This window comes from Schistocerca nitens, chromosome 7 (assembly GCF_023898315.1).
Source record: "Schistocerca nitens isolate TAMUIC-IGC-003100 chromosome 7, iqSchNite1.1, whole genome shotgun sequence".
Taxonomy (NCBI): Eukaryota; Metazoa; Arthropoda; class Insecta; order Orthoptera; family Acrididae; genus Schistocerca; species Schistocerca nitens.
The window spans coordinates 218,243,187-218,255,188 of NC_064620.1; positions in this window are offsets into that span (position 1 = coordinate 218,243,187).

A 12,002-nucleotide genomic window follows, 5' to 3' on the forward strand; every position below is an offset into this window, starting at 1 on the left:
CTGATGCCACTTTTCACCTTGTGTTGCCAGAGATTTTGTAGGCACCAGTCTTTTTTTTTCTTTCTTCATTCTGTTGCTAAATTCTTCTGCACTCCCTTAGCTTCCCCTCTCCATTCCATAAAATGTTGTGCCTAACTTTGAAAATGTCCAGCCATCATGTAGATGTGTCAAACTCTGTATTTACAAGCCCTTTAATGACTTTGTTAATTTCTGTATTTCTCGTCTTCTTTCTTTCATTTCATTTGCCTGTTCCCTTTTATCTATTCATCTCACACCTTATACTGGTTTTTTAAAGTATCATAAATGTTTTTTACTGCATTTGAAATGTAGCATTATTTTGTGCACAGTTTTCTCACTTGCCTCAATTACCTTAATCTTTTTAACTGGTAGCCCTTTGTTCACAATCACATTATCACTTAGAGCTACTAGTAAACTGAAACTGTCAGAAAATAAAGCAGGTAGTGCATTTATATGGAATGCTTGACCTTCCCAGGCAAAACCGTTGTTTAATGGAACACCACCCACCTCTTCGACTGTGCAGATTGCAGCAGTGTGTAGGTGTGCAACAGTGTTCCAGTGGGCATCCATGTGCAACAATAATAATGCAAAATGAGAAATGCTGACAAACAGGGTGCTCATGAACAAACCATTTCCCTTGATATACAAAGGAAAATCCATGAGAATTGTCCCAATTTAATCCTCGTACCACTGAAATGATAATTGAAATTAGTAGTGTCAGTGGTGGTGAGAAACAGCTCAAATTATTAAAACTGAATGAAGCTCCAGGCCGATGGAATCCATCGGATTCTATACTGAATTTGTGGCGGAGTGTCCCTTGAACAGAAAACGGTACCCAATTCTTGGAAAAAGGCACAGGTCACTCGTCTACAGGAAGAATGGTAGAATTGATCCACAAAACTACTGTCCAACATCCTTGGTATCAATGTGTTGTAGAAGCTTGGAACATATTCTGAGCTCAAACATAATGAGGTATCTTGAACAGAATGACCTCCACAGAGCTGACCAGCATGGTTTTTGAAAATGTCTATCATGTGAAACCCCCACAGATGACATACTGAAAGCTTTGTATCAAGGCAACCAGGTAGATGCAGTGTTCCTTGACTTCTGAAGAGCATTTGACTTGGTACCACACCTATAGTTATGATCAAAAGTATGATCATATGGGGTATCAAATGAAATTTGTGGATTGAGGACTTGGTGGGAGGGAGGACACAGCATGTTATCTTGGGTGGAAAGTTATGGTAAGATGTAGAAGTAACTTCAGGTGTTCTCCAGGGAAGTATGTTGGGACACTTGCTGTTCATGTTGGATATTGATATCAGACACTATTGATAGTAACCTCAGACTGTTTGCAGATGATGCATTATGTATAATTAATTACTATCTGAGAGAAGTTGCAAAAACAGTTCTTGATAAGATTTCAATGTGGTGCAGAGATTGGTAGCTTATTCTAAATGTTCAGAAATGTAAAATTTTGCATTTCACAAAAGGGAAAATGTAGGGTTCTATAATATCATTGAGTTACTGCTTGAATCAGCCAACTGATACAAATACCTATGTGTAACACTTTATAGGGATATGAAATAAAATGATCACATTGGTTCAGTCCTGGCTAAAGCAGGTGGTAGACTTTGGTTTATTGGTAGAAGACTGGGGAAGTGCAATTACTGCACTACCTGCAATAGGTTCATTGCCAATGACAAAACAATTGGAGACTGTATCAACAGCACATGAGGAAGAAACATCTCTGACTACATCTCTAGAATAAATTAGGCTTAAATCAGCATCAGAATGGGAACCATCATTACCATTGGCATCATCAGAAGCAGTAGTAGAAAATGTATCAGCTATAGAAGCACCTCCACAAACCTCAGCAGTTACACTAGCAACAAAACTACATCCCTGCCAAAAGGAGGGAAGAGATCTACAGCAGAAGAAGCAGTATCGAGTGCTGTGGGTAGGTGGAAAAGTGCCGCCTCCCCATCTACATGATTTTTTTACTGGAACACTGCAAGACGAAACAGCCCATAAAATTGGTAGTGTAAAAGATATTATATCTCCTAACCAAATTATTCATTCTAAAGACAATAACAATTCTGTTCTTAAAATTTACTACCCAAATTAGTCAAGGAGTAAAAGACAAAGAATTTATTGTAAATAATTTTGGACTAGAGGACAAATGATTTTTGTCTGAGTGAACACTGGGCAACGGAGAGTGAACTTATAAAATAGCAAATGGTTAGCTACTGTGGAAAAGTGCATAAAAGGGGTTGTGTGGCATTGTATACTAAGCGGCCACTCAGCCACTCCCCCAATAGGTTGGATCTAAACTATACTTGCGATGAACACAATTTTGAAGCCACTGGCATAGTTAGTGACAATTTTAATTTAGTGATAATAGCCTTATACAAATCACCAGTGGGTAACATTAGTGTTTTTTTTTTTAAATACTGGACATACTGTTAGCTGTATTTAGAAAGACAAAATTGTTACATTATGACATTGTAGTAGGTGGAGATTTGAACATCAACCAAACAGTGTCACTGAGCTCAAAAATCTTGTAAGATGGTACAATCTGCTCTTTATCCATAATATATCCACAGGAGATGAAGCATGTCTTGACAATTTGTCAGTATCAATACTACAGAAGAATCATGTGATGACCATATTCCCATTCTTTGTCATGATTCTGTATCATTAAATTACATAAATAGGTTCTGTGCTGATAAGAGTAGCATTGATAATTCTGTCCCAAAAATGCTAATCACTAGATCAGTCACAAATGATAAAACTGACATGTTTTGTAAGTCCCTTACTAACTGGTTGGCCAATGGTCTGGTGACACAAATTATAAGCTATGTAAGGATCTGTCAGCAAAACTAATATTTGAAAGGTTTTTCAAAGCATTTTTGACACAATTTAATGACTGTATTCCGATAAAGAAATGCAAAATAATCGACAAAGGCTCCAAAGCCAAGGGTATAAACAAACAAAACACATGGTATACTGCACAACTAACAAATGTGAAAAACCAAGTTATGTTGTTGCACAGTATACGTAAAAATCTGAAGACTGATGATACCAGATCAGCCTATGTTCAATGTAGGAATAAGTACAAAAAAGCCATTTTGGAAGCCAAAAGAGCACACAACTTCTGCAGTATTGAGAATTCCACGAATAAATGCAAAGCTGCATGGAAACTAATAGTGTTACTAAAGATGAAAGAAATAAAAATCTGTATATGGCCTCATAAATCCAATGATTCCGTTATTAAATAAGTACAAGAAGTAGGAAATGCTATCACCAAACCAGTTACTAGCTCGTCTAAGATTCTTTCAAAAAATGTATGTGAACCACCATTAGATAAAAGTATGTTTACCTTCTCTAAGGTGCCACCTAGTCTCGTCCTAAAAATAGTTAAACATCTGAAATCGTGAGAGTGTAGACATATATATTTCTTTTAACATTCTAAAAAGTAATAGTTGTACTGTGTATCCTTTAACATACTGCATAAGTAAGTGTATATATGAGGGATATTTTCCTGATGAGCTTAAGTGTCTAGGGTAGCCCCAATATAGAAAAAAGGAATGATGACTCACCTTCAAGTTACAGACCAATTTCCATAGTCCCAGCTCTCTGTAAAGTGTTTGAATGTGTAATATACCAACAGTCATCCAAGTACTTTGAAAATGCAGGAATAATTAGCGAATCACATTATGGTTTTAGGAAAAACTCGTCAACTGCTGATGCTATAGACTCAGCAGTCAAACACATATATCAAGTGTTTGAGAATAAAGCATTTGCTCAAGTCACCTTTTGTGATCTAAGTAAAGCTTTTGACTGTGTAGATCATAAAATACACCTAGAAAAAATGGAGTACTACGGCATTCTAGGTAACAGCCTTAAACTATTAAAATCAAACCCACAGGATTGCAAGCAAGATGTTTGTGTAGGTAAAGAAAAGTCCAGTATTGAATTAGTTAAAATAGGTGTACCACAGGGATCTGTACTGAGGCCTTTTATGTTCCTAATAATGATCTGCCATCATTCATTAAGTCCATGACAATACTATATGCAGATGATACAACTTTCCTTCAGTGTCGTAATGATTTCAGTAGCCTCAAAGCTTGTGTTGCAAAGACAATGGCTCAAGCGTCCTATTGGTTTAAAGCAAATGGCTTCCTACTGAATGATAACAAAATGCAGCAGGTGGTTTTTAGTCTAAAAGACAAGCCTCCCTCAGGTGCTCCTAGTTGTGTTAAGTTTTTAGGGGTATATATAGATGAAAAATTATCCTGGTGTCAACTTGTACAATATATTAGTGGTAAATTGTCTAGAGTGATGTATTTGCTACGGCAACCTATGGATTGTGTACCTCAAAATTTTGTTAGAACATCGTATTTTGCATTTTTCCCAAGCATCATGGTATTATTTTATGGGGGAACTACAGTTCTGTGCATGATATCCTAATGCTACAAAAGAAAACCATTAGGATAATTACTGGTTCTCCACGTAAAGCACACTGCAAACCTTTGTTCTGTGAACAAAAATCATGAGTGTAATACACCTATATATTTATTATGTTTTACTCCACACAAAAAAGAAGTTAGCAGAAGCAAAATGTAGAGAAAACATACATTTCTACAACACGAGAAGGAGCCGATGCATTTATACTCCTTACCACAGACTGTCAGTCACCTAACAGCTATGAACTGATGGGGCACAAATTATTAAATAAGTTTCCACAATATGTTCAAGAACTACCTGAACAAGCATTCAAACAAAAACTGTACGAATGGCTAGTTGCTTACCCATTCTATGACATAAACGATTATTTCAAATGTAATATAATTTTGTACTACTAATGACATGCCTCTTTTTTTTTCTAATTAACAGTTATATTGTATTATATACCTGACGTTGTCTATTGCTGTAATGGCCAAATGACAATAAATTATCACCACCACCACCACCACCACCACCACCACTTTTCTACTACTTGTGCGACCACTTCTAGAATATTGCTAAAGAGTATAGGACCCATACCAACTAACAGGGGACATTGAATGCATACAGAAAAGGGCAGCACAAATGGTCACAGGTCAGTTTAATCCATGGGAGGGTGTCAAGAGAAACTGAAGGAACTGAACCTGGAGACTCTTGAAGATAGATGTAAACTATACCAAGAAAGTCTATTAACAAAGTTTCGAGAACTGGCTTTAAATGATTATTCTAGGGTTATTCTACAACTCCATATGTATTGCTCACACAGGGATTGTAAGGATAACACTAGAATAATTACTGCACGCTCAGTCAGTCAGTCAGTCAGTCAGTCAATCAATCAGTCAATCTCCACACACCCCATATGTAACTGGAAGAGGAAGAAACCCTAAGATGGGCTGTACCCTCTGCCATACACCTCATGATGGTTTGTAGATGTAGATATAGATGTAGATGTAGATGTACAGGAACTGTGCATAACTTGTTTGTTGTTGCCCAGAGTGGGACAGTTTGATATCCACACTCGCAGTACTGTGCTGTGCCAACCCCCTGTTCTTGGTTTTTTGCTGCTTAACAGCATTGTCAGAGCTGTTTAGTCTGTGTTAAAAGTAGCCTCCCTGTTGTATTGTGAGTAACTTATGTGTAATATAATACAGTCATATTACATAAACTCTTTTCCACATTACACACTGAATTACCCATTAAGTCTTAAAATTTGAATTCCAGTTCCACATTAGGCACAGTTAACTTTATACAAAAATTAGTATATAAAAGTGTATTGAACAGGTCAGGACTAAAATATATGTGTAGTCTGGGCAGATTTCCAAATTATACACAGTCCGCTTTGAACAAGCTTTACTGTACATGGCTTTGAAAATGGTCAAAGCCAGGAAGCAGTCAGCTGATAAATAATTAGCAGCTTTTGTGTTCACCATTTAAAAATGTATTTTCTTCAATATTTGAGAGCTGCAAGATGTGACAGTTAACTTCCAGTGATCAGGCCAATATCAAAGAAAATGACCTGACTTTTAGAAATAGGTGATATGCAATTGATATGTGAATATGAATTAAGCAATTCAGCTAGCCTAACAGTTACAGGCCCACTCATCTGCTGACTCAAAAGTGAAATACTGTAAGTTATTCTCAATGAAGTATCAAAATTATCATTCACACATGATCTGTAAACCCCATCATGATGGAGAGCCTTCAGCAATGTGGGATGAGTCAAATAAATGCACTGACAGTGTATCTATCTTGTTGTATCTATAGATAAAAATTGACTTAAATTTTAGCTAGAGGTTGCAGTCTTCTCAATAAAACGAGATTATTGCAACGAAAGTTTGAGCAGGATATGTAACTTTGTTTTTGTGCACTTAGCTTGAATAATTAAATAGGAAATTTGTGGTAAGGTCTTACGGGACCAAACTGCTGCGGTCATTGGTCCCTAAGCTTACACACTACTTAATCTAACTTAAACTAACTTATGCTAAGGACGACACACACACCCATGCCTGAGGGAAGACTCAAACCTCCGATGGTACAAGATGCGCGGACTGTGACAAGACGCCTCAGCCTGCTCGGCTACCCAGCGCAGCACTTGAAGAATCAACATTCACAGCAATTGTTGATACTGATTATTCATCATTCTCTTTTCTGAAAAAGCTTGGCATCACGTTTTTTGGTCTATTTTATGTTCAAGATCTGGAAATATGAGTTATGTTTTTCAAATAATTTTTGCTGTCAAAGTTTAATATTTTCTTCATTTATTAACAACTTTCATTTCTAGAATGCCAAGTACTGAAAAACCACTTCCTACAACTGTTAAAACTTCATCTCTCTTCTTTGGGTTAGCATTGGCTCGTAGGTAATTAACCCATCGCCGGCCGCGGTGGTCTCGCGGTTCTAGGCGCGCAGTCAGGAACCGTGCGACTGCTACGGTCGCAGGTTCGAATCCTGCCCCGGGCATGGATGTGTGTGATGTCCTTCGGTTAGTTAGGTTTAAGTAGTTCTAAGTTCTAGGGGACTAACGACCACAGCAGTTGAGTCCCATAGTGCTCAGAGCCATTTGAATTAACCCATCAACATAAAACTCAGAGTTATCTTGTTTTTATTATTTTGACAGAAACTTAAAATCCTGAGTATACTCAGGTAACTTAAGAAAGACATATTTTTTTAAAAGAAAAAAAAAAAGCAGTTAAGTGTTCAGCTGCTAGAGAGTGTCTGGCATCACAATTGTAGCCTGACTGTCGTGTTTTGGTTGAGGTGATAGCCAACAGATATCATCTTCACTCTGTGCAGTATTGTATACTCAACAACAAAACATGTGCTTTCAGAGTCTCCCCTGTATTTGATAAAAGGATTACTTTAGTCATCTTGAGTTTACACTGAAGTTAGCAGCTCAGAAGGTGAACAAGAATATGATGTTACTTCATTAGAGATAGAAAGTGATAATAGTCAGTTGAGTGACAAGTGCTCACCAGTGGTATGAGACAAATAAATCCACGGTGCTCCAGCCAGCTCCACCAATATTATGTTAACAGGAAACTGTTCTGAAATACATTATTAGACTTCATAGGTTCACAGAAACAAAAAATGACTTTATTTCAGGATATTTTAGTCCAAGTCCAGTGGACGAGTCTACTCGGAATTTTATTATTGGTGATTTAAAAATTTTTATAATTAATTATTTTGAGCTTTAAAAGCTATATATGTGTCTATACATAATTCATTATAGGATGTTTTTCATTGTTGTTGTCTTCAGTCCTGAGACTGGTTTGATGCAGCTCTCCATGCTACTCTATCCTGTGCAAGCTTCTTCATCTCCCAGTACCTACTGCAACCTACATCCTTCTGAATCTGCTTAGTGTATTCATCTCTTGGTCTCCCTCTACGATTTTTACCCTCCACGCTGCCCTCCAATGCTAAATTTGTGATCCCTTGATGCCTCAAAACATGTCCTACCAACCGATCCCTTCTTCTAGTCAAGTTGTGCCACAAACTTCTCTTCTCCCCAATCCTATTCAGTACCTCCTCATTAGTTACGTGATCTACCCACCTTATCTTCAGCATTCTTCTGTAGCACCACATTTTGAAAGCTTCTATTCTCTTCTTGTCCAATCTAGTTATCGTCCATGCTTCACTTCCATACATGGCTACACTCCATAAAAATACTTTCAGAAACGACTTCCTGACACTTAAATCTATACTCGATGTTAACAAATTTCTCTTCTTCAGAAACGATTTCCTTGCCATTGCCAGTCTACATTTTATATCCTCTCTACTTCGACCATCATCAGTTATTTAACTCCCTAAATAGCAAAATTCCTTTACTACTTTAAGTGTCTCATTTCCTAATCTAATTCCCTCAGCATCAACAGATTTAATTTGACTACACTCCATTATCCTCGTTTTGCTTTTGTTGATGTTCCTCTTATATCCTCCTTTAAAGACACTGTCCATTCTGTTCAACTGCTCTTCCAAGTCCATTGCTGTCTCTGATAGAATTACAATGTCATCGGCAAACCTCAAAGTTTTTACTTCTTCTCCATGAATTTTAATACCTACTCCAAATTTTTCTTTTGTTTCCTTTACTGCTTGCTCAATATACAGATTGAATAACATCAGGGAGAGGCTACAACCCTGTCTCACTCCTTTCCCAACCACTGCTTCCCTTTCATGCCCCTCGACTCTTATAACTGCCATCTGGTTTCTGTACAAATTGTAAATAGCCTTCCGCTCCCTGTATTTTGCCCCTGCCACCTTTAGAATTTGAAAGAGAGTACTCCAGTCAACATTGTCAAAAGCTTTCTCTAAGTCTACAAATGCTAGAAACATAGGTTTGCCTTTCCTTAATCTTTCTTCTAAGATAAGTCATACGGTTAGAATTGCCTCACGTGTTCCAACATTTCTACGGAATCCAAACTGATCTTCCCCGAGGTCCGCTTCTACCAGTTTTTCCATTCGTCTGTAAAGAATTCGCGTTAGTATTTTGCAACTGTGACTTATTAAACTGATAGTTCGGTAATTTTCACATCTGTCAACACCTGCTTTCTTTGGGATTGGAATTATTATATTCTTCTTGAAGTCTGAGGGTATTTCGCCTGTCTCATACATCTTGCTCACCAGATGGTAGAGTTTTGTCATGACTGGCTCTCCCAAGGCCATCAGTAGTTCTAATGGAATGTTGTCTACTCCCGGGGCCTTGTTTCGACTCAGGTCTTTCAGTGCTCTGTCAAACTCTTCACGCAGTATCTTATCTCCCATTTCATCTTCATCTACATCCTCTTCCATTTCCATAATATTGTCCTCAAGTACATCACCCTTGTATAAACCCTCTATATACTCCTTCCACCTTCCTGCCTTCCCTTCTTTGCTTAGAACTGGGTTGCCATCTGAGCTCTTGATATTCATACAAGTGGTTCTCTTCTCTCCAAAGGTCTCTTTAATTTTCCTGTAGGCAGTATCTATCTCGCCCCCTAGTGAGACAGGCCTCTACATCCTTACATTTGTCCTCTAGCCATCCCTGCTTAGCCATTTTGCACTTCCTTTCGATCTCATTTTTGAGACGTTTGTATTCCTTTTTGCCTGCTTCATTTACTGCATTTTTATATTTTCTCCTTTCATCAATTAAATTCAATATTTCTTCTGTTACCCAAGGATTTCTATTAGCCCTCGTCTTTTTACCTACTTGATCGTCTGCTGCCTTCACTACTTCATCCCTCAGAGCTACCCATTCTTCTTCTACTGTATTTCTTTCCCCCATTCCTGTCAATTCTTCCCTTATGCTCTCCCTGAAACTCTCTACAACTTCTGGTTCTTTCAGTTTATCCAGGTCCCATCTCCTTAAATTCTCACCTTTTTGCAGTTTCTTCAGTTTCAATCTACAGTTCATAACCAATAGATTGTGGTCAGAATCCACATCTGCCCCTGGAAATGTCTTACAATTTAAAACCTGGTTCCTAAATCTCTGTCTTACCATTATATAATCTATCTGATACCTTTTAGTATCTCCAGGATTCTTCCAGGTATACAACCTTCTTTTATGATTCTTGAACCAAGTGTTAGCTATGATTAAGCTGTGCTCTGTGCAAAATTCTACAAGGCGGCTTCCTCTTTCATTTCTTCCGCCCAATCCATATTCACCTACTATGTTTCCTTCTCTCCCTTTTCCTACTGACGAATTCCAGTCACCCATGACTATTAAATTTTCGTCTCCCTTCACTACCTGAATAATTTCTTTTATCTCGTCATACCTTTCATCAATTTCTTCATCATCTGCAGAGCTAGTTGGCATATAAACTTGTACTACTGTAGTAGGCGTGGGCTTCGTGTCTATCTTGGCCACAATAATGCGTTCACTATGCTGTTTGTAGTAGCTAACCCGCACTCCTATTTTTTTATTCATTATTTAACCTACTCCTGCATTACCCCTATTTGATTTTGTATTTATAACCCTGTAATCACCTGACCAAAAGTCTTGTTCCTCCTGCCACCGAACTTCACTAATTCTCACTATATCTAACTTTAATCTATCCATTTCCCTTTTTAAATTTTCTAACCTACCTGCCCGATTAAGGGATCTGACATTCCACGCTCCGATCCGTAGAACGCCAGTTTTCTTTCTCCTGATAACGACGTCCTCTTGAGTAGTCCCCGCCCGGAGATCCGAATGGGGGACTATTTTACCTCCGGAATATTTTACCCAAGAGGACGCCATCATTTAATCATACAGTAAAGCTGCATGTCCTCGGGAAAAATTACGGCTGTAGTTTCCCCTTGCTTTCAACCGTTCGCAGTACCAGCACAGCAAGGCCGTTTTGGTTAATGTTACAAGGCCAGATCAGTCAATCATCCAGACTGTTGCCCCTGCAACTACTGAAAAGGCTGCTGCCCCTCTTCAGGAACCACATGTTTGTCTGGCCTCTCAACAGATACCCCTCCGTTGTGGTTGCACCTACAGTACGGCCATCTGTATCGCTGAGGCACGCAAGCCTCCCCACCAACGGCAAGGTCCATGGTTCATGGGGGGTGTTTTTCATTAACAGAAAAAAATAGTTATTGGAATGTAGTTTGAAGAAAAAAAAAATTAGTTCAGGGGTTGGTGATAAAGCAAAATTATTTCTACATGGTTATAATTCTAATTTTGCATAATATACAATAATAAAAACTTTTTCCAAGTTAATTTGAATGTAATAATAACATATACAGCAAAAACTAACAAGATTTTAAATTGTTTTGTAAAATTCACCGTTTCTATGCTAAATTTTGTAAAAATACTAGTTTTAACAATTAATATTAAAGTATATCAATTTTATTAAATTATATTATTTTAGTTCCTTGCAATAATAGTGACTACAGTGCTGAAATTTTATCATTTTATACAAAGAACAATATTCTGAGTTGTATTGAAAGTTAGCATTGTGCTAAATGTTTACATTCTGAACACTTTATTGTTATTCTTCAAAACGAAAAGTATTAATGTTTTAAATTGGGCTTGCCTTACGGAAGATATTCTTCAGTTTTCAAATCTCTGATGTTGGTTAAGCTGAAGAAAGCAGTTTGTGACCAATGAATACAGCCAATAACAACTTAGAACAATGCTGGGCTACAGAAACACAGACAGAAAGAAAGCATAGATATGGTATGTACAAAAAAGATCAGTGGCATACTGGAAAGGGCAAATTTCCTTGAATTGACAATGAGCTGTTCATGTCACTCTAAGAAAGGGTGGCAGATCGTAAAAACAAATATTAGATTGTAGCCTAGTTTACCAAAAAAGACAGACTTATGAAAGACTGCTGGATTCAATTGGTAACAGAAGCTAAAGATCTTCAAAAATGAAAGAACGTTCTGGGATCCAATGTTGCACACCAACTCAGAGGCCATATCACAAATTAATTTTTGTTGTTGTTGTTGTTGTTGTTGTTGTTGTTGGTGGTGGTGGTGGTGGTGGTGGTGGTGGTGGTGGTGGTGGTCATCAT